This window comes from Pristiophorus japonicus, chromosome 13, assembly GCF_044704955.1.
Source record: "Pristiophorus japonicus isolate sPriJap1 chromosome 13, sPriJap1.hap1, whole genome shotgun sequence".
Classification (NCBI taxonomy): domain Eukaryota; kingdom Metazoa; phylum Chordata; class Chondrichthyes; family Pristiophoridae; genus Pristiophorus; species Pristiophorus japonicus.
Window position 1 is genome coordinate 154,727,098 of NC_091989.1, and position 23,239 is coordinate 154,750,336.

Genomic DNA, 23,239 nt, shown 5'->3' on the forward strand with positions numbered 1-23,239 from the left:
CCCTGTGTCTTCAGATGATATTGCTATCAATCATTTTAGAACATCTCTAATCCAAATATTTATCTCTCTGGACAGCAGAGCTGAAGGAAGCATTCTGAAACTGGTCAGAGAATTCAGTCCGCACTGTGAGCGGCATTGAGAGCGATTGAAGTGTCCTTTGTTCCCGTGCTAATAAAGCTTCCAGTTCCAGGAAGTCATAAACAGGTATGCACTCATGTTAATTGTGATGTGTGACAACATCTTTGTCAGCTCTGCCCTAAACACTGGAAATATATCTAAAGTGCTGGCATCCATTCCTTCTCTGTCGCTAAAGATGACAAATGAGAATTAGTGAAGGTTAACTGGATTGTGGACATTAATGTACAGAACGCAGCTGCTGCAGGGTCAGCCCTGCTGTAGGTCAATAAGAAGTTGTTTGTAGTCCTCGGGGTAGAAATTGCCCTCCATCGGAAACGGGGTGCGCCTACCGTTTATGAAGTGTTCTGGGTGCCGCAATGGATGCGACGGCCTATCCGGAGAAATTCAGCTCCTCGGGGTTTTTTTGCAGCGGGGCGGAAGTGGGAGCGAAGCAGAGAACCTGTCACTAGCAGGGCAGAAGTAAGGCCGAACAAAGTGTCCGCAGCTGTCGGTAATTAGCGCCGCGCTGATGACGTCATCACGTTGACGCATCACAACGTCTCTCTCCTTCAGTTAAGGGGGAGAGCCGCTGTGAACTCTGCATTCATTTTAGTTAGGTCCACTGGGCCACCGACTGGGCTGCTACCACGGGGCAATTTTGGGTAAGGGACAATTTCGCGAGGGGGATCCCCGCCAGACTGTAAGGGGTTGGCGCGTGCACGCCGCCGTGGGAAAACGGGTGGAACGCTCCCAGACACCGCTCCGCTCCTGAGGAAGAGCAATGTCTAAAATGGCGGCCCCTCCACGGAGAGTCAGTGGCCAATCAGCGCTGTCCCGTGGCCGCTGCTTTCTGGCGGCCAGAGGCCTTATCGAAAGGGGCAATTTAGGCCCATGTCTTAATGTCATTTTAAATAGGGCATCATAGTCATAGTAGCAACTTAAAGGGAATTGTCTTCATGAGAAAAAATGGCACACAATCATGCAGCAGGATTTCTGGCCTCAGTGTAATACATTTTCAAAATGCTACCATTGAACTAAACTCTCTGGGCGCGGCTGGGAGATGTAGATTAAGATGCACATACCCTATCTGAACCAGCAAGCTGGAGACACTGAGATAGTCTAGTGATCATTGACATTCATTTTGACTAAAAGCTGATGCTGGAGTCAGGCTGACAGAAGGAAATATGAGAGATTGCAGAAAAAGGAGGCTCTGCCCTGGGCAGAGTTATTCTGCTTAAGTCAAGTAAGGTGACCTACTGGTGGAAGTGTACCAGGTTCATTATTTTGTATTGTTGCGCAAAGACAAGTGGCATTGATTGACACTAGTGAATCCAATTATAACCCTATTAATATGAAATAATGCAGTTTGATGGCATATATCAAGCCACGTCTTGCCAAGTGTTTACTTGGTCTACCTTTTGAGAGATTGAAGAAGTTCAGATGTGGAAGATCTAAATATCCAGTTCTGTGCACAGTGGGATAGACCACCAGGTACGAGTCGAGAGAGGGCAGTGTTGGTCAACTCCCATAATAATTAAGACAGTCTGACCGCTAATGGGAGTGATGATGCCACCAAACTCAAGGGGGTATGTCGGGCAGACCCAAATTTTAACACATACCTTTAATGGATAAGACCCTAGAGATCTTATATGTGTTGAAGATAAATGATGTTAGTTGGATTCAGTGGGCATTACATTTGTTCTGGTCTACTACATCCCTTCACCTATGCTTGTGGTAAGGAGGAATTCTATAGGGTCCTAAGTTTGCCCTGGGCATTAAACTGTGTTTACTCCATTGCAGAAACAATGATCTAACCCTGTTGCTCTCATTTTATAAACGTTATATTGTATTGATCCGAGTTGAACCACCTATGAACAAAATGTAAATTTAGTATTTGACATGTTTTAAATAGGTACTATTTTAAAATAGAGCCCCTCTTTGTTTTGTCAATGAAGACAATGTGTAACGTGATTTATACAGCGCTGGAAGTCCTAGACTCAATTTCTGCTCTACGCTGGGTTAGCTAATCTCAGCTGGGGCATCATAGAATGGTTACAGCACAGGAGAAGGCCATTCAGCCCGTCGAGCCCGTGTCAGCTCTCTACAAGAGCACTTCAGCTAGTCCCATTCCCTTGCCCTTTCTGCGTAGCCCTGCAATTTTTTTTCTTTCAGGTACTTATCCAACTCTCGCTTGAAAGCCGTGATTGAGTCTGCCTCCACCACCCTTTCAGGCAGTGCATTCCAGATCTTAACCACTCACTGCATAAAAAAGGTTTATCCTTAGGTTGCCTTTGGTTCTTTTGCCAATCATCTAAAATCTTTGTCCTTTGGTTCTTGACCCTTCTGTCAATGGGAACAGTTTCTCTCTATCTACTCTGTCCAGACCCCTCATGATTTTGAACACAACTATCAAATCTCCTCTCAATCTTCTCTGCACAAAGGAGAACAACCCCAGCTTCTCCAGTCTATCCACGTAACTGAAGTCCCTAATTTCTTGAAAACCATTCTCATAAATCTTTTCTGCACCCTCTCTAAGGCCTTCACATCCATCCTAAAGTGTGGTGCACAAAATTGGACACAGTACTCAAGTTGAGGCCAAACCCAGTGTTTTATACAGGTTCATCATAATTTCCACACTTTTGTCTTTCTATTTATGAAGCCCAGGATCCAGTAAGCTTTTTTAACTGCTTTCTCAACATGCCCTGCCACCTTCAATGATTTGTGCACATATATCCCCAGGCCTCTCTGTTCATGCACCCACTTTAGAATTGTACCTTATATTGTCTTTCCTCATTCTATCAAAAGAATTCTTTCTCCTCATACCTTCTTTTACTTCAGTAACTGTTGTGTAATTGACCTGGACTAGGAAAGGGAAAAGTTCAGCCGAGGTCCTTTTCCTGATTCCTTTCCAGCGACCTCGGCTGGAAAGTGCAAGTGTGTGGGCGTTGATTGAGGAGTAGGCTTTTCTGTGATACCTTCCACAGTCAAATTGCCTGCTAATGTTCACTGCCGAGGCTCACACATAAGGAGTAGTTACCCTGGTGAAGCCCCAGAGGGTGACCAGCACCCATCCAACCATACCCCAGCATCAGTCGCCACATTCAGGAGAGAATGGGGTTGTGTGGGGTGGTAAAATTGGCAGATGGAGAGGAATATCTTGTCAGTTAAACATTTAGGTAATGTAATTAATTCATTTCTCGCTTTTCCTCTGACCCTGCCTAATTTGTTTCTCCTCCTGCCCTGAGGGAGCTGATTCATATTTGGGTAGAGTTATATGGATACTAGCCACCTTCTGGTACTTCATACAAGTGGCCACTCTTCTCGTACGAGTCTGGAGAACGGCTGTTGACAGGCTATTTGTCTGCAGGTGCACCTCACTCAAGCCCAATGCTCTGCTCATCCAAACTTCACAAGGACACTTTCAGCAGGGGTCGCTTTAGAGCTATCGGGAGTGAGAATCCTGGTTGGCATTTTGGTCCTCTTTGGCACAGTAATGTTGAGCCCAATTGTAGTATCTCTACTGCTCCCTTGATTGAGATCAGATCACAGCACTGACCAGAGATTGATCCTGGAACCTTCCTGATATATGTGGCTCCACCATACTTCAGTGCCTCAGCAGAGATTCCATCCACTCCCGTAACCTTGTTGTTCTTAAGCTGTCTGATGGCTTTTTTTTACCTCGTTGGGGTTTTACTGAGGTGGTGGCGGGTAGCATGCTGTTGGATAGAGTCATGAATACTTGAGTCAAAGGCAGAGTCTCGATTGAGGAGATCTTCGAAATGCTCCTTCCAGCGGGCCCTGCCTCGGTATCCTTGATGAGTGTATCCCTGTTCTTGGCCAGCAATGGGGTGGGGTCTTGGAAGTTTGGCCCGTAGATGGCCTTGACTGCGATGAAGAATCCTCACACATCATAGCTATTTGCCAGCTGCTGTATCTCCTCTGCTTTCTCCATCTACCACCTGTTCTTTAGGTCCCAGGTTTTTTGTTGGACCTCAGCCTTGAGCCGTCTGTAATGCTGCTTTGCTGCTCCCGAGTTGGGTTGTTGCTTAAGGCTCAGAAATGCCCTGCGCTTGCGATCTATTAGCTCTTGGATCTCCTGATCATTCTCATCAAACCAGTCCTGGTGTTTCCTGGTTGAGTGACCGAGCGTCTTTTTGCAGACACTAGTTATGGAGGCCTGGAGGGCTGACCAAGCGCTGTAGTCATTCTGCGTCTCAGGGTCATCAAGGCACGCCAGGTTAGCTGTGAGGCACTGACTGTATAGGGCTCTCTTAGCTAGGTCTTCCTCCCCCCCCCCACTGCGTTCGGGCCCGCCCGCCGTCGGGAACATCTTCCTCCTCCCCCCCTGCCGTCGGGAACGAACGAACGAACTTGTGAGGCTGGCTGAAGCACTTTCACACAGGTAGGAAGATGGTTTATTTAATCTTTTCTTTGCTTATAAGTGTTTATTCAGGTTGGATTTATTTGTATAATATTTGTAGAAGTATAAATAAGGATTTATTGTAGAATTTAATGACTTCCCTTCCCCCCCCCCCCTCCCCCTCCACCTCGTTCTGGACGCCTAATTTGTAACCTGCGCCTGATTTTTTAATGTGTAGAACAGGTTTTTTCAGTTCTACAAAAATCTTCACTTGCTCCATTCTAAGTTAGTTTGGAGTACGTTTTCACTGTGGAAACTTTGAAATCAGGCGTCAGTGGCCGGACACGCCCCCTTTTGAAGAAAAAATTCTGTTCCAAAGTAGAACCTGACTAGAACTGCAGAAAAAAAAATGTGGAGAATTGCGATTTCGAAGATAGTCCGTTCTCCACCAGTTGCTCCTAAAAATCAGACACAAAATCATGTGGAAACTTGGGCCCAATGAAACTGCCAACATTAATCACACTGAAAACATCAGCAGAGCAGAGTCTGCCAACTGACCTTGGCTCTGGATATGTTTTGGTTGGTGGCCAAATCTTTATTCTTGAATTGACAATGGACTTACTACAATTTTATATTTGAATATCAAACACACATTCATATGCTGCGTATTTTCAGTTAGCGGCGGCCATGGGCAGCGTGGCGGCGTACCATGGCAAGGTACAGCGCGAGCTGGTGCAGGAGGGCGACGGCAGCGAAGAGTGACGTCATCAAGGTCCAGGTCATTGATTGGAGCGTGGGCAGACACAGCAGGAGCGGTGAGGTCGGGGCAAAGGAGCGGCGAGAGATTGTAGAGGGACGTGATTGGGGCCCAGGAGGGGTGTGAGTTCGGGGCCCAGAAGAGGCGAGGGCCCAGGGGCAGCACGTGCCAGTCCACACTGCAATATGTGCGCGCACTAGGTCCGTGCAGCAGAGCTGGTCTCCAGTTGTCTTGGTTAATCCTTGCCACTGGACCAAGACCTAGCTCTGTCAGGCCCGTGTGACACGTTAAAAAAATCCATGCACAGGAATCTTTCACCCTTCAGGATGTAGTTCATGATACGTCCTTACTATACAGTATAAATGCACACGAGGCCCATGCTTGAGAGAAGGTCAGTCTGTGACCTGTCCTTTATTCCTTAGCACTCAAGTGCAGGAAGTGGGTGGAGCTTCCCCTTTTATATCTGAAGGTCTAGGTTAGGAGTGTCTCCCACAAGTTCACCACCTAGTGGTCATTGTTCTCACAGTGTACAACTTAGGTCAGTTTATACATGGGTTACAATGCTGGTTGAATACATGACATCACCTCCCGCCCCAAAGTCTTATTGGGATCACAGGTTGAGTCTCTCTGGTGGTTTACGCTCCCTTGTAGAGCGCCTGAGTTGGGGCTCCGGTTGTTGGGCGCTGGCCTGAGTGTCTGCTGTTTGCGGTGCCTCAGGCCTGTCCGGACTGCCCACAGTGACTGGGCTCTACTTCCTTTGGTTCCTGTGTTCGGTCACCTGTGGTGGAGTGAACTCTATATCGTGTTCTTCCTCTGCTTCTTCTATGGGGTTGCTGAACCTCCTTTTTGTTTGATCCACATGTTTGCGGCAGATTTGTCCATTGGTAAGTTTAACTACCAGAATCCTATTTCCCTCTTTGGCAATCACAGTGCCTGCGAGCCATTTGGGTCCTGCAGCGTAGTTGAGGACAAAAACAGGATCATTTACATCAATACATCGCACCCTCGCATTCCTGTAATGGTAGTCATATTGTGACTGGAGCCTGCTCTCGACAATTTCTTTCATGGTGGGGTGTATAACGGATAACTGGGTTTTGAGCGTCCTTTTCATTAGCAGCTCTGCGGGTGGAACCCCTGTGAGCGAGTGTAGTCGGGATCTATAGGCCAACAGGAGGCGTGATAAACGGCTTTGTAGGGAATCCCCTTGGATTCTGAGCATCCCTGTTTGATTATCTGCACTGCTCGTTCTGCCTGGCCCTTTGAGGCCGGCTTGAACGGTGCCGTTCTAACATGGTTAATTCCATTGCCTGCCATGAAGTCCTGGAATTCAGTGCTTGTGAAGCACGGGCCATTGTCGCTGACCAAGATGTCCGGTAGACCGTGGGTGGCGAACATTGCCCGTAGACTTTCTACCGTGGCAGAGGATGTGCTTGAATTTAAAATGTCACACTCGATCCATTTGTAGTAGGCGTCTACTACAACCAAAAACATTTTCCCCATGAAAGGACCTGCGTAGTCCGCATGGATGCGTGACCAAGGCTTGGTGGGCCATGGCCAGGGGCTAAGGGGGGCTTCCCTGGGCGCATTACCCAGCTGGGCACACGTGTTGCACCTGCGAACACAAAGTTCCAGATCTGCGTCTATCCCTGGCCACCAAACGTGTGACCTGGCAATGCCCGGGTGCCCATTGTGGAGTTCTCTGATGAACACCTCTCTGCCCATCTGGGGCATGACTACGCGGTTTCCCCACAGTAGGCAGTCGGCCTGAATCGAGAGTTCATCCTTACGCCTGTGAAATGGTTTAAATTTCTCAGGGCATGCCCTGTACGTGGCTGCCCAGTCCCCATTCAGGACACATTTCTTGACTAGAGACAATAGCGGGTCTCTATTTGTCCAGACTTTAATCTGACGGGCTGTCACGGGTGAGCCTTCGCTTCCGAAAGCTTCAACAGCCATGACCATCTCAGCAGCATGCTCGGTAGCCCTCTCAGTGGTGGCTAGTGGGAGCCTGCTGAGTGCATCGGCGCAGTTTTCAGTGCCCGGTCTGTGCCGAATTGTGTAGTCATAGGTGGCTAACGTGAGTGCCCACCTCTGTATGCGGGCAGATGCGTTTGCATTTATGGCCTTGTTGTCGGCCAAAAGGGACATTAGGGGTTTGTGATCCAGCTCCAGCTCAAAGTTTCTGCCAAACAGGTACTGGTGCATTTTCTTTATCGCATATACACATGCGAGCGCCTCCTTTTCTACCATCCCGTAGCCCCTTTCTGCCTGGGACAGACTTCTGGAGGCATAAGCTACTGGCTGTAACTGACCCTTGGCATTCACATGCTGCAACACACACCCGACACCATAGGACGACGCATCGCACGTTAACACAAGTTTCTTACATGGGTCATATAGCGTTAACAGATTGTTGGAACATAACAAATTGCGTGCTCTATTAAAAGCCCTTTCCTGGCTGTCCCCCCCAGACCCATTCGCGACCTTTACGTAGGAGCACGTGTAGCGGCTCTAGCAGCGTGCTCAATTTGGGAAGAAAGTTACCAAAATAGTTCAGGAGCCCCAGGAATGAACGCAGCTCCGTCGTGTTACGGGGTCTGGGTGATCTCTGGATCACCTCCGTCTTGGACGCAGTAGGGCTGATCCCATCTGCTGCTACCCTCATCCCCAGGAATTCTACCTCTGGAGCTAGGAAGACGCACTTTGCCTTTTTCAGTCGCAGCCCTACCCGATCCAGTCTGCGTAGCACCTCCTCCAGGTTGTGGAGGTGTTCTTCAGTATCGTAACCCGTAATGAGGATTTCGTCCTGAAAAACCACCGTCCCTGGAATCGACTTGAGGAGGCTTTCCATATTTCGTTGGAAGATCGTGGCGGCCGAGCGAATCCCGAACGGACATCTGTTGTACTCAAACAACCCCTTGTGTGTCGTGATGGTGGTCAGCTTCTTCGACTCACTCGCCAGCTCCTGGGCCATGTAAGCTGAGGTCAGGTCCAATTTTGAAAAAAGTTTGCCACCGGATAGCTTCGCAAAGAGGTCCTCCGCTCTCGGTAGCAGATACTGGTCTTGGAGTGACACCCGATTGATGGTGGCCTTGTAATCGGCACATATCCTGACCGACCCATCCGCCTTGAGCACCGGCACAATCGGGCTCGCCCAGTCACTGAATTCGACTGGCGAGATGATACCTTCCCTCAGCAGGCGGTCCAATTCGCCTTCTATCTTTTCCCGCATCACGTATGGCACCGCTCTGGCCTTGTGGTGTACTGGCCTGGCGTCCGGGTTTATGTGAATCACTACCTTGGCCCCCATGAAAGTGCCAATGCCGGGTAGAAATAATGAGTCAAATTTATCCAGGATCTGTGAGCATGATACTCGCTCCACAGAGGAAATTGCATTGACATCGTTCCATTTCCAGTTCATGACAGCAAGCCAACTCCTCCCCAGTAGTACGGGACCGTCCCCTGGGACAATCCAGAGTGGCAGTCTGTTCTCCGAATCTTTGTGGGTCATGACTACCGTGGCGCTGCCTAGCACCGGAATGATCTGCTTTGTGTAAGTCCGTAGCTGTGCGTCAATCGGCGATAATTTTGGCCTCCTGGCCTTGGACGCCCACAACTTTTCGAACTGTTTGATACCCATCTGGGACTGGCTGGCCCCCGTGTCTAACTCCATTGATACTGGGATGCCATTGAGGAGCACTTTCATCATTATTGGTGGTGTCCTGGTGTATGAACTGTATACATGCTCCACATGAACTCGCTGAACTTCAGCTTCCAGCGATTTCCCCCAGCATTCATTTCTGCAATTTCTGCAGGTATTTTGCTCACCTCTGCAAACTCCGGCTGAGTGTGTGCCTCCACGCCTCCAGCATGAGCTGCGGTTTGAAACAAAAGGTCTCTTGCCAGTTGATTGTCCCTGACTGCCCCTGTTATTGCCCTTGAGTGCGCCATTAACAGGTGTTGATGGCCCCATTACTGGCCGCATTGTCCCTTGCAATGGCGTGAATCGCCGTTCAGCTTGCCATTGTCTCTGTCGAACTCCCCCTCTGGGTTCGACTACATGTTGGGGCATGCCTGACTGCCCTTGTCTGCCTGGAGAACTGTGTGCTGCTTTAACAATGTTGAATCTCTGTCCCAACCATTCCTTAACACAGTACCTCTCGTCTGTTCTGCTCGTGGCCATGCTCGCGTGGTTTAAATCCCAGTTTCTTGTCGCCATTGATACGTCCTTACTATACAGTATAAATGCACACGAGGCCCATGCTTGAGAGGTCAGTCTGTGACCTGTCCTTTATTCCTTAGCACTCAAGTGCAGGAAGTGGGTGGAGCTTCCCCTTTTATATCTGAAGGCCTAGGTTAGGAGTGTCTCCCACAAGTTCACCACCTAGTGGTCAGTGTTCTCACGGTGTACAACTTAGGTCAGTTTATACATGGGTTACAATGCTGGTTGAATACATGACAGTTGAGGACCTGGAATATTAGGCCCTTCATTGAAACACCTGGGAATCACCCTTTTTTGGCGTGGAAGCAAGTCATCCTCATTTTGAGGGACTGCCTATGATGATGATGATTTTCAGTTAAATGCTTTCAGTCACGTCCCGCTAGTTAAAGGGTTTTGCTGTGTCAAATTCTTTGATGTTTCATTGCATCATATTTTATAACTGATACTGTCTAGAATTGGATGAGATACTTGATTTCAATTAAATTCCTAGCCAGGCTAAAGTTCATTCTAAACTCAACTCTGTGACTGGATTCACCTGAATTGCTCAGCGGGTAAACGTGGTGTTAAAGACACTACAACTGGTCCAAGCATCCCCAGGCCAGGCACAGAAAAAAAGTAGGGAGCCCCTCCTGATTGCTATCCATTCACTTTTGCTTAAATGTCTTAACATCAAGGTCAGGCTGAACTCTGATGCACCTTGCAGCTGAATCAATGGTTGATGTCATTTAAGCCGAGGCACAAAGATTGGCCCAGTGTTGCTATCATCCTGCATGAGTCACTGGTTTCAAAAGAGACAATAGAGATTGGCAAGAAAACTGGAAAATGATACTTTTTTAAAACATGCTGACAGTACCCCACTGTGTAGAGCATTGTTTTTTTATCTGCAGCTTAAATGTTGATAGGCCAGTGCCTCGCTGTACCTTCAGTCAACCACATATCATATGGAGCTGAGTTTTTGGCACCAATCTGCGCCGTTTTTTTGGCGTACGCTGTTTTTTTTGGAGCAGGCGAAAATCTGCAAGTTTCGCCAAAGTTTCTGTGCCATCCTAAACTATTTACGGCTGATTTTTAAAAAATTCCTGATTTTTTTTGCTGTCACTGGGGGCAGAACCTGTCGGCTGCACTTGGGGTGTCGGCCGCACTGGGGGTGTCGCACTGGGGTTGTCGGCTGCACTGGGGGTGCTGGCTGCACCATTTCTGGCCTTTGAAGCGAGTTTGGCCAAACAATGCACCATTCTGAAAAAGGTTACCTACACTTAAGAAAATCGGCACAGAGAAGACGCCATTGTTTTAATGGAGCTGAAGAGACGGCACCGGGGGCGGGGGGCCATTGGCCCCAGGATAGCAGCGGCACCGGGGGTGGGGGGGGTGCTGCCATTTGGCCCGGGATAGCAGAGCCACCTGGGGCGGGGGGGCCATCCAGCCCGGGATAGGAGCGGCACCGGGGCTCTACAATTGCTAATGTCTTGCTGCATCTTGTATGTTTCACTTTGCAGCCTTAGTCGTTCAGTGTGTCCCTCGTTACCCTGGCAACCTCAGTTTTTCAACGCAGACATTAAGCTCCACCCACAAATCTTAAGGACAATCTGCGCTGCTCCAAAATGAAAGTTTATCCCGCCAAAACTTGCAACTTTTTTTTGGCGCAGTCGGGCCATTAAAAAATTGGACGTACCTCTACAACTGCGCCAAAAATCGCCAATGTGGAAAATTGGCCCCTATATTTAGACCTATATTTAGAGAATTTTAAGTTGTTCGGTTTTTGCTAATATTATAGTTCACCATGTGTAAGTATAGAGCGGGGTGAGTGAGGAATTGTCATGGCAATGTATTGTCAAAGATTATTTTTTGCTGGAATATCATTGGGTAAAATTTATTTTTGGTAGAATGTGGAAGGAGAGGGTGCTAGAAGTGTTACCCCCTTTGTTGCTCCAAAGTACCTCTTCAAAGGGCAGCAGTGCAGCATGCTGCATGACTCAAAAAAAGAAAGACTTTATATTTACATAGTACCACCCTATTATAACGACAATTTTCATCTCTACTATGCTGTTCATGCTTAAAAACGGTGCAGCCGTTAGACTAAAGTAGCACATAACTGAAATGCCGACTTATCACCGAGCTTCCATCTATTCCAATTTTTGGAAGGGCTTCAATCCAGATTGGGCTCAGATGGTGCAGTTAGGACCCAATGCCATTTTGTCTCTGCCCACCTGATTACTGACAATTCCTACTCCTGCTCCACCAAACATAGGTGGTATGTGATGGACAACTGGATGCACGTTTGACACAGATTTTTACTACATTCTCTTGTGGGTTTGGTGGGTTTGGAGGCTTTGGGCCCGAACTTAGTGGAAGCTAAGTTCCGCCCAAGTGCCACCCAAAGGACCGCTGAGATCCTGACGGTACTTTTGGCGTGAGTTTCGTTAAAAAGTCCTGGAATGACTGCCCGGCAGAAAAAAACAACTTACGCCATGAATCTGGGCGGAAGCGGGCGGGAGCTCTCAATCTGGGCGCCAAATGCAATCCTTGGCAGAGTACCGTCGAGGATTGAGTCGGGCCCAGGGAGGGGGGGGAAGACATAAAAATAAAAATTTACACAAAAAAATCACTGGAAAGCCTTCAGGGGACCCCATCCACCTGAGTCGCCGTAAAAAAAATAAAGAGAAGAAGTTTACCAACCTTTTTTTGCAGGTCTTCATACTTACCGTTGAGGTTATACCTGCCTCCCCTGCTGCTGCCGACTCCCTCCCGGAGCAAGCTGGCAGCTCGGTGGGCTAACGGATGTCAGTGTTCTTCCCTCCCCGCCGACGGGAGGCCTCCACGAAACTGGCACTAAGGGGAGACCGCCCAGAAAACGTGCCAGCAGTCGGCGGCAGCGGGTGGTGAGTCCACCAAGTTGAGGGTCTTTATGACTTTCATGTTAAATGTCCTTGCTGCTGTGGGTTCAGCAAAAGGTGTTGGTTGCTGCACTAAAGTGGTGCTTCCTTTCACTCCCGAAACCCACTTGCCTTTCTTCTTAGGCGATCCCTTGGTTGAGGATGACTTGCTTCCACGCGGTTCACAGGTGTTTCAGTGACCGTTGCACACCAGCCATCACACGGGCTTGACAGAGCTTGTTCTTGGTCCAGTGGCAAGAGTTACCCAAGACCAACTCTGCTGCACGGACCTAGTGCGCACACATATCGCTGGCCCGTGATGCCCCTGGGCCCGAACTCACGCCTCTCCTGGGTCCCGATCACATCGCTCTGCAATCTCTCGCAGCTCCTTCGCCCCGACCTCACCACTCCTGCTGTACCTGCCCATGCTCCAATCACCGACCTGGGTTATGGTGACGTCCAATCCAGTCACCTTCTTCGCTGTTATCAGCCCTTCTCATTTGGCTGCCCTGCCCAATTTCGCACTTCCAAATAAGCAAGCTGCTTATTTGGGAGGGCATTTCGTTCTGGCAGCTCACTGTATTGTGGCATCTGAAACAAAATTTGGGTCCCCTGCTGACATGGATGTACGGTCGACACAAAAATTCCCCAAATGTATCAAAGAACTTCACATAAATTACTTTTGAAATGCAGTCACTATCATTATGTGGGTAGATATGCTAGCATGATCCCACAAACAGCAATGAGGTGAATGACCAGTTAATCTGCTTTCTGTGGTATTGTTTGAGGGAAGAATGTTGGCTGGGATTTTAAAATAATCTTCTGCTCTTTTTCCAATAGTGCCACCAATTCTTTAGCATTCACCTGAACAGGCAAATGGATCCTTGATTGAACAGCCTCTCCCCAGTGTGTAGACGCTGGTGTCGCAGCACGGAGCATTTTAGTACGAATCTCTTCCCGCACGGAGCAGGTGAACGGCCTCTCCCCAGTGTGTAGGCGCTGGTATTTCAGCAGGTGCCCACTCTGATTAAATCCCTTCCCGCACACGGAGCAGGTGAACGGCCATTTTCTGATGTGACTGCGTTGATGCCTTTCCTGCTCGGAGGGGTGACTGAATCTCTCCCCACATTTCCATTGTCTCTCCCTAGTGCGCTTATGCCTCCCCAGGCTGGATGATGGGCTGAAGGAGTAGCACGCGTACAGTTTGTCCACACTGTGATTGCTGCTTTCTCCTTCCATTTTCAGATGCTGTTGATATTCAGGCCCTGATGAATTGAGCGACTCTGTCAGATCTAAACGTGATGTTTGGTTGGAGCATCCTGTCTGCAAACCCTCCACTTGTAACACCCTGGAAAATAAGTTTACATCAATAATTACTGTAAGTACAAGAGGGAAATTCAGAATAGACAATTTTCTACCTTGCATTTTACTTTTTGTTCCTCCAAATTCGCTCTCCCTCCTCACTGCATTGAAATCAAGTTCTATCACAATGTCACTGTCCCTTTAACCACAGCACTTTAAGGGGGCGAAATTGCCCCTTATAGCCCCGTTAGTGCCTTTGGGTGGTGCTAACAGGGCACAAGGACTTTTTCACCCGAGGGAGGGGGGCACTACCGCCTCCTGGGAAACAGCCCCAGAGGTTTTGGGGGGGCGCTGTCCCAGCAGCGCCCCGCAGTTAGTGCCCTGGGCTGGCGCGCAATCGGCGATAATGTCATCACTGTGCACGCCAACCCTCACCATCCCACGCCAACCCCTTTCCATCCTACGGGGGAAATTGCCCCGCAGGCCGTGGGGCTGGCCTGGGCGGATGACAACTCCAGCTTTGCGTGTCGTGAAGCTGGCGGACATCCGCTCCCAGAACGTCATTTCAAGGGGAGGTCTTTAGCTTCCCGGGCCACCATTTTTATTGCCTGGCCGACTCAGGTTGGCCTGACCATGGCGGCCCTAGTTTGGACCGGGTCACCATTGTGCAGCCCGACACTCCGTCTTGGGTGCCGGGCAGCTGGCCCGGTCTCACGCGTCCCTGGTAGCCCAGTGGTGGCCACCAAAGGTCAATGCAGAGTTCACAGCGGCCCTCCCCTTTAATGGAAGGTGTGGGGGGGGAGGGGGGGGGCATTGTAGGGTGTATGGCCCAATTCCATGTCAAGGGTGGAACTTCCGAGCCGGGCGATAAAAATCCCGGCCCTGGAAGGTTACCACCTCCAATCTGGGTGTGGAGCAATTTTGTTCCCTACATATCTAGGCATTACAATGAGGTAAGGAGGCACATTGTGCCTTTAATTACAAAAGAGAAAACAAAAAGGTCACAGTCTCCTTGGAGCAGGGATGGCTAAGAGGAGATTTGATAGAAGTATTTAAAATCGTTAAGGGTTTAGATAGAGTAAATAAAGAGAAACTGTTTCCAATGGCTGAAAGGTCAATAACCAGCGGGCACAGATTTAAGGTGATTGGCAAAAGAACCAGAGGCGACATGAGTAAAATACTTATTATATGCAATGGGTGGTTATGATATGGAATGCACTGCCTGATAGGGTGGAGGATGCAGATTCAATAGCAGCCTTCAAAGGGAATTGGATATATACTTGAAGGAGAAAAAATTGCAATGATTGGGGCTGACTGGATTGCTCTTCGAAAGAACCGGCGCAGACTCGATGGGCCGAATGGCCTCCTTCTGTGCTATTCTATCATCATTTCTGATAATGCAATAGTTTTTCAGTATTTACTGAATTAAGCAAAATATGGCAGTGCCAAAACTTGTGGTAAAACGCCTTATGAACAAGTAAGTGGACAAAATAGTGAGGGGAAAAAAGAACACGAACCCACTTAGAAAACATCCTCCGAATGCATTAGTTTGATTTCCTCTATCGCTTTTAAATTCACTTTCTTCTTGAACAGTAGCAATCCTGGATATCCGTTATACATGAACGTGTAGCTGTTTGAGCCTAGATCCAGTGTAAACAGGAGGAAAGGGCAGAAGGTCTCTATGGGCTAGATTATACACTTTTGTGCAGATCACCCAAAAATTGGCGTTATTTCCGGTGAGGGCGGTAAAAATAGGTTTTCAGATCACTGGCTTGTCGCCCATTTTCAAACCCTTAGTCTACATTTTAAAAATTGGGCGTTACCACGAGCGATATGAAAAGGGCGTTAGCGTTAAATCTCTCTGACCTCCTGCTGCAAAGTGTTGCCGTCCTTAGCAATGGCATGGCAATGCTCGATTCCTGCGATTCAGGAGATCAAGGGTCATCATGGCATGTGCCTAACAGGAGACAGAGAAAGGGGGAGCAGCGAGGGAGTGAAGGCGTGTGTGGGTGTGGTGTGGCTGCTTTGGGAGGAAGAAGGGAGAGTTTTGAGGTTTATAGCAAATTGTGCAAAAAAGAAAGAGCTGTTACCAGCCAGATATTTTCCCGAATTTGGTGCCTATAATGGAGGGAGTGGAGGAGGCGACACAGCATGCTGTGGAGACTGACGCTGACGAGAGCAGTGAGCTGGGAGAAGAAAACATTGGAGGGCGCAAAAGAGCGAGGAGGTTCTCGGACGAGGCTAATGCCATCCTCGTGTCACTCTGGGATGATTTGACACTGGGAGGGCATGGGAAACCCACCCCAAAGGCCTACCAGAAGATATAGGCTGAGATAGCAGAGGTGGTCTCGTCGGCGATCAACGATCTGCGTGAGGGCAACCAATGCCACAAGCGATGGAACGACCTTATTGGATCCGCAAGAGTTAAGTATTACATTTATTTACATGTACTTATGTATTTATATAATTTGATTTGTAAGAGTCAAGAGTGACTATCATAAGATGTGAGGTCTTTCACTTTTATCGGGAAAGTTTCACTCAAAGCCTGTGGTCACGGTGCACATCTTTAGGTAAAGAATGATAATTATCATAATAATTGTTGTGTATCTGTAAAGCATGCACTCCCATGTTCCGCCACCAGGGAGCGCATCCCCTGAAGTACCAAGGGATCCCAGCATCCCTTGGGAGCACTGTATATAAGCCGGCCCCGAAGGCCTGTTCCTCACTCTGGAGTGTCTTATTAAAGACTGAGGTCACTGTTAATCTAACCTCCCTGTGTGCAGTCTCATCTGTGTTAGGAACACAACAACAGGCGACGAGTACACAAATCCAACGTAAAGATGCAGCAAGCTGTGGGCATCCTGGAGAAGTTCTCGGAGAGTGAGGACTGGGAAGTCTATGTCGAATGGCTAGACCAGTACTTTGCAGCCAATGAGCTGGACGGAGAAGGAAGCGCTGCAAAAAGGAGAGCGGTTCTCCACACGATCTGCGGGGCACCGACCTACAGCCTCATGAAGAATCTTCTGGCTCCGGTGAAACCAACAGCTAAGTCGTATGAGGAGCTGTGTACACTGGTTCGGGAGCATCTTAACCCGAGGGAGAGCGTGCTGATGGCAAGGTATCGGTTCTATACGTGCCAGCGACCTGAAGGTCAGGAAGTGGCGAGCTACGTTGCCGAGCTAAGGCGACTTGCAGGACAGTGTGAGTTTGATAGCTACCTGGAGCAAATGCTCAGAGACTTTTTTGTACTGGGCATTGGCCATGAGACCATCCTACGAAAACTTTTGACTGTAGAGACACCGACCCTCAGCATGGCCATTGCGATAGCACAGGCGTTTATGTCCACCAGTGATAACACCAAACAAATCTCTCAGCACACAAGTGGTAGCAATGTTCATAAATTAACTGGAACTGTGCTTGCGAGCAGAAATGTACAGGGCAGAAACCACGAGTCTGTAACTGCCAGCAGGCCTCAGGTGAGCCAGATGACTCAGAGTCCGCAGCAAAGGATGAATGCAAGGCAATTCACACCTTGTTGGCGTTGTGGAGGCTTCCATTCAACCTATTCATGCCGCTTCAAAGGGTATGCATGCAAGAGCTGTGGAACAATGGGGCACCTCCAACGAGCTTGCAGATGAACTGCAAGCTCTGCAAAACCTGCTAACCACCATGTGGCAGAGGAAGATCGATCCATGGTGGATTAAAGCAATTTCGAGCCTCAGAGAGAGGATGTAGATGCTGAAGTACACGGGGTGCACACATTTTCGACAAAATGTCCACCTATAATGCTAAACGTAAAATTGAATGGCTTACCCGTAGCCATGGAACTGGGAACTGGCGCTAGCCAATCCATCATGAGTAAAAAGATGTTTGAGAGACTGTGGTGCAACAAGGCACTCAGGCCAGCCTGGAGCCCCATCCACACGAAACTGAGAACGTACACCAAAGAGCTTATCACTGTCCTGGGCAGCACCATGGTCAAGGTCATCTACGAGGGCACGGTGCATGAACTGCCACTCTGGATTATCCTGGGCGATGGCCCCACACTGCTTGGAAGGAGCTGGCTGGGCAAAATCCATTGGAACTGGGATGACATCCGAGTGCTATCACATGTCGATGAGGCCTCATGTACCCAGGTTCTTAACAAATTTCCTTCCCTTTTTGAGCCAGGCATTGGAAACTTTTCTGGGGCGAAGGTGCAGATCCACTTGGTCCCAGAGGCACGACCCATTCACCACAAGGCGCGAGCGGTACCTCACATGATGAGGGAGAGAGTGGAAATCGAGCTGGACAGGCTGCAACGCGAGGGCATCATCTCCCCAGTGGAATTCAGCGAGTGGGCCAGCCCAATTGTTCCAGTACTCAAAAGTAATGGCACGATCAGGATTTGTGGCGATTATAAAGTAACTATTAATCATTTCTCGCTACAGGACCAATACCCGCTACTAAGGCAGACAACCTATTTGCGACGCCGGCAAGAGGCAAGACGTTCAGCAAGCTCGACCTGACTTTGGCCTACATGACGCAAGAGCTGGAGGAGTCTTTGAAGGGCCTCACCTGCATCAACACGCACAAGGGACTGTTCATCTACAACAGATGCCCGTTTGGAATTCGGTCGGCTGCAGCGATCTTCCAGAGAAACATGGAGAGCCTACTCAAGTCGGTACAACGCACGGTGGTTTTTCAGGATGACATATTGGTCACGGGTCGGGTCACTGTCGAGCACCTACAAAACCTGGAGGAGGTCCTCCAGCGACTGGATCGCGTAGGGCTGCGGCTGAAGAGGTCGAAATGCGTCTTCATGGCAACAGAAGTGGAGTTGTTGGGGAGAAAGATAGCGGCGGACGGCATTCGGCCCATAGACGCCAAGACAGAGGCTATCAGGAATGCGCCCAGGCCACAGAACGTCACGGAACTGCGGTCGTTCCTGGGACTCCTCAACTATTTTTGTAACTTCCTACCAGGGTTAAGCACCCTCTTAGAGCCCCTACATGTTATTGCGTAAAGGTGAGAACTGGGTATGGGGAAAAAAAACAAGTAATTGCGTTTGAGAAAGCCAGAAACATTTTATGCTCCAACAATCTGCTTGTATTGTATAACCCATGTAAAAGACTCGTGCTAGCATGTGATGCATCGTCGTACGGAGTCGGGTGTGTATTACAACAAGCTAACGTTGCGGGGAAGTTGCAACCTGTCGCCTATGCTTCCAGCAGCTTGTCTAAGATCGAGAAGGCTTACAGCATGATTGAGAAAGAGGCATTAGCGTGTGTGTGTTCGGGGTAAAGAAAATGCATCAGTACCTGTTTGGCCTCAAATTTGAGCTGGAAACTGATCACAAGCCCCTCATATCCCTGTTCGCTGAAAACAGGGGGATGAATACTAATGCCTCAGCCCGCATACAAAGGTGGGCACTCGCGCTATCAGCGTATAACTGTACCATCCGCCACAGGCCAGGCACCGAGAACTGTGCGGATGCTCTCAGTCGGCTACCATTGCCCACCACGGGGATGGAAATGGCGCAGCCTGCAAACTTGTTGATGGTGGCGCAGCCCGCAGACTTGTTGATGGTCATGGAAGCGTTTGAAAATGATAAATCATCTGTCACGGTCTGCCAGATTAGGACTTGGACCAGCCAAGATCCTCTGCTGTCGCTAGTAAAAAAACTGTACTGCATGGGAGCTGGGCCAGCATCCCTGTTGAAATTCAAGAGCTAATCAAGCCGTTCCAGCGGCGAAAGGGCGAGCTGTGCATTCAGGCAGACTGCCTGTTGTGGGGTAACCACGTAGTGCTATCCAAAAAGGGCAGGGAGACGTTCATCTCAGATCTCCACAGCACACACCTGGGTATAGTAATGATGAAAGCGATAGCCAGATCCCATGTGTGGTGGCCCGGTATTGACTCTGACTTAGAGTCCTGTGTCCAACAATGCAGCGTGTGTGCTCACGTGTGGTCCTGGCCCTCCAGACCATGGTCGAGGATCCATGTCGACTATGCGGGCCCGTTTCTCGGTAAAATGTTACTGGTGGTGGTGGATGCTTTTTCAAAATGGATTGAATGTGAAGTAATGTCGGGAAGCACCGCCACCACCACCATTGAAAGCCTGAGGGCCATGTTTGCCACCCACGGTCTGCCTGACATATTGGTCAGTGACAACGGACCATGTTTCACCAGTGCCGAATTTAAAGAATTCATGACCCGCAATGGGATCAAACATGTCACCTCGGCCCCGCTGAAACCAGCCTCCAATTGGCAGGCAGAGCGGGCAGTACAAACAATCAAACAGAGCCTCAAATAGTCACAGAAGGCTCACTCCAAACCCGCCTGTCCTGAGTACTGCTCAGCTACCGCACAAGACCCCACTCGCTCACAGGGGTGCCCCCGGCTGAGCTACTCATGAAAAGGACACTTAAAACCAGACTCTCGCTGTTTCACCCCAACCGGCATGATCAGGTAGAGAGCAGTCTACAGCAACAAAATGTAAACGATGGTCGCGCCACTGTGTCACGGGAAATTGATCTGAATGACCCTGTGTATGTGCTAAACTATGGACTTGGTCCCAAGTGGATCGTGGGCACGGTGATAGCTAAAGAAGGGAGTAGAGTGTTTGTAGTCAAAACTAGACAATGGACAAATTTGCAGAAAGCACCTGGACCAAGCGAGGCTGCGGTTCACAGACTGCCCTGAACAACCCACAGCAGACACCACCTTTTTCGAGCCCACAACACACACCCAAAGGATCAACGACACCACCCCGGACCAGGAAATCGAACCTATCACGCCCAACAGCCCAGCAAGGCCAGGCTCACCTAGCAGCCCTGCAGGGCCAACAACATACCAGCCCAGTGAGCGCACAGCCAACACACCAGAACAGACATTTGTACAGAGGCGGTCCACCAGGGAAAGAAAGGCTCCCGACCGCCTCACCTTGTAAATAGTTTTCACTTTGACTTTGCGGAGGAGTGATGTGTAGCTGTAAAGCATGCATTCCCATGTTCTGCCACCAGGGAGCGCATTCCCTGAAGTCCCAAGGGATCCCAGCATCCCTTGGGAGCACTGTATATAAGCCGGCCCCTAAGGCCTGTTACTCTGGAGTGTCTTCATAAAGACTGAGGTCACTGTTACTCTAACCTCATGAGTGCAGTCTCTTCTGTGTTAGGAACACAACAATAATCATGATTGCATCTGTCGGTTATGTGTTGTATCAATCTCTGTGACAGTACCTAGCAATGATATCACATAATTATCTCATGCCATGTTGTCCTGTTACCTTTTATAGAAGAAGCTCTCGATGAATAGGTCCGAGCAGAGGCGAACGGGTGGGGGGCCACTAGTCACCAGCTACATCACTGACATGGAGGAGCGGGTGCTTGCACTAGTGGGGAGGCATCCCTGATCGGCCATGCAGGCAGCTGCAGACTCTGAAGTGATGCCACGTGAGTAAAGTTTACACCATGCGTGATCTAAAGTCAATAGTTGCCACGCCCACTCATATCCAAAGAATAATATATGATAGATGATTTCTAAAATAGTCCTATAAATAATGCAGGCCTCATGAGAATTATTGCAATGCAGAATGTGTTGATGGTCATGAAATGTGATGTCTGTGAAGATTTTGATAGCGGTGGTGCTTTTGTCGTGCATATGCTGTGTGGACTCACCGTAGCAGCCCCTTCTCCTCTAATAACCTCATTTGTATTTTGCAGCTCAGCCAGCAGAGCTTCCCAAGGCAAGGCCACAGAGGCCAGCAGGTAGGGGCATGGGGCCGGACTCGGCGGACGATCCTACATCTGGTGCTGAGGAGCTGCGATTCTCGTCCGACAATTCTCCAGGTCTGTTCTCTATGGATGAGAGCACGGACTTCGAGGAGTCTGCATCACCAGGCTCCAGAAGGCATTCCACCCCAAGGCCATCTCGTGCTCCCTCCGGCCATTCCCCCCTCTTCTCTGAAGGTACCGGGTCCAAGCACCTCGCCACAGGGCACCCCATTTGTCCCCATTTGTCCCCAGGATGGCGCTGACCCCGCAGAGGTTTCGTGGACGCGGCATGTCTGGTCCACGAGTGCCAGATGAGAGCAGAGAGATGGTTAAGTTGTCCAGGAGAACTGTAGACATAGGTGACCAGATCCTAAATGCATTGGGGGGGAATATCCCGACATCTGGCCAGCATCTCTGGCACAATGATGGGGTACGTTCCGCGGATGACGGAGGCTCTGGAGGCGATAGCCAGGAACACTCGTGGAACAGGCCTCCCAGTGGTCCCGGAGCGCGGCACTCCACCCCTAGGTTCCGCACCCCCAGTGCCATTGACAGATGAGAGGCAGGAGCAAGATCCTGCTTCTGGATCCGAGAATGTTTCCACCTCGGTACCCCCCGCTCCCATACCGGTGCAACCACCGGTTCTGCCTTCATCCCCCCCAATGAGATACCGCCCGAGGAGCTCCTCGGCCAGGCGGTGTGGAGCAAGGAGGCGAAGAGATAGAGGTGGGGAGAAGAAGGGGAGGGGAGAAGGAAAGTGAGGTGCATGCTCGCAGGTGATGGCTGTGTTATATCTCCATCTCGATGTATGCAATTTGTTGTATGGGGAGAGGGGGCCACCCTCCTGCTTTGCATTTGTGTTCTGTGTTACTGGACATGTTGACCATTTGATTGATATCAATGGTTGAAAAAGTGGGGTGGGGTGGGGTGTTTTTGCCTGTGATACTTATGATTTCAGACCAATGGTTGTATTAAATGTTTTTTATTCAACATAACCTTGTTGCGCAATGTCTCAGATAGCTGGACCGTTACACACTGGTGATTCCTTAACATGAAAGGGTATAATTACACTTAACTTAAATCAACTTAAACTTTAACTGGCACCAAGGTGATGCCCACCATTGATGTCAGAGCTGCACAAACACAGCAGTGTGTCAGCTTTGTCAATAATAGCAACGTACTTTCAGGCAAAGCACTCATTTATGAGCTCCTGATGCAAGAGTCTTGCAGCTATGTAGCCACCACAGGCCCTTTCCTGCATTCTGGAGGGGGGCCGTGGGCATGGTTACACAGTCAGCCTGATTGTCTGGCCCAAAGTCAGCGTTCAGCCCCTCGTCCTCCTCTTCCTCTCTCTCCTGAGGTGGGCCATCAGTCCGTTCTGGCAATTCTTGTCCCCTCCTGATAGCCAGGTTGTGCAGCATGGAGCACACGAACATGAATTGAGCTACTTGCTCAGGATTGTATTGTAACTCCCCTCCTGAGTGCTCCAGGCATCTAAAGCGCGGCTTAAGCACACTAATTGTTTTCTGGACCACATTACGTGCGGCTCTGTGGCTCTCGTTGTATCGCTTCTCGGCCTCAGTGTGGGTGTCACGCAGGGGGGGGTCATCAGGCAGGTGGCTAGGCCATATCGGTTGTCACCAAGCATCCAGCATTGTCCTTGTGGCTGACTGCTAACATGTCAGAGACAGCGATCTCACGCAGGATGTGAGCCTCATCGAAGCTGCCCGGACATTTGGCATTCATTGCCATAATTATCTGGTTGTGGTCGACAACTAGTTGGACCTTCAAGGAGTGAAATCCTCTGTTGCAAAAAACCTCTGGGTCTTGAGAAGGTGCCCGCATGGCGATGTG

General features: G+C 49.5%; 1 protein-coding gene across 2 annotated transcripts in view; it reads left to right on the forward strand.

Annotated features, from left to right (window-relative positions):
* The first annotated feature begins 690 nt into the window (after positions 1-690).
* The window catches only part of cdh31 (cadherin 31), a 232,429-nt gene continuing 209,880 nt past the window's right edge, over positions 691-23,239 (forward strand). For both annotated transcript variants that reach the window (XM_070898170.1, XM_070898171.1), the window contains exons 1-2: positions 691-779; positions 13,575-13,707. The gene's annotated coding sequence lies outside the window, so the exon portion shown is untranslated. The remainder of the gene's footprint in view (positions 780-13,574; positions 13,708-23,239) is intronic.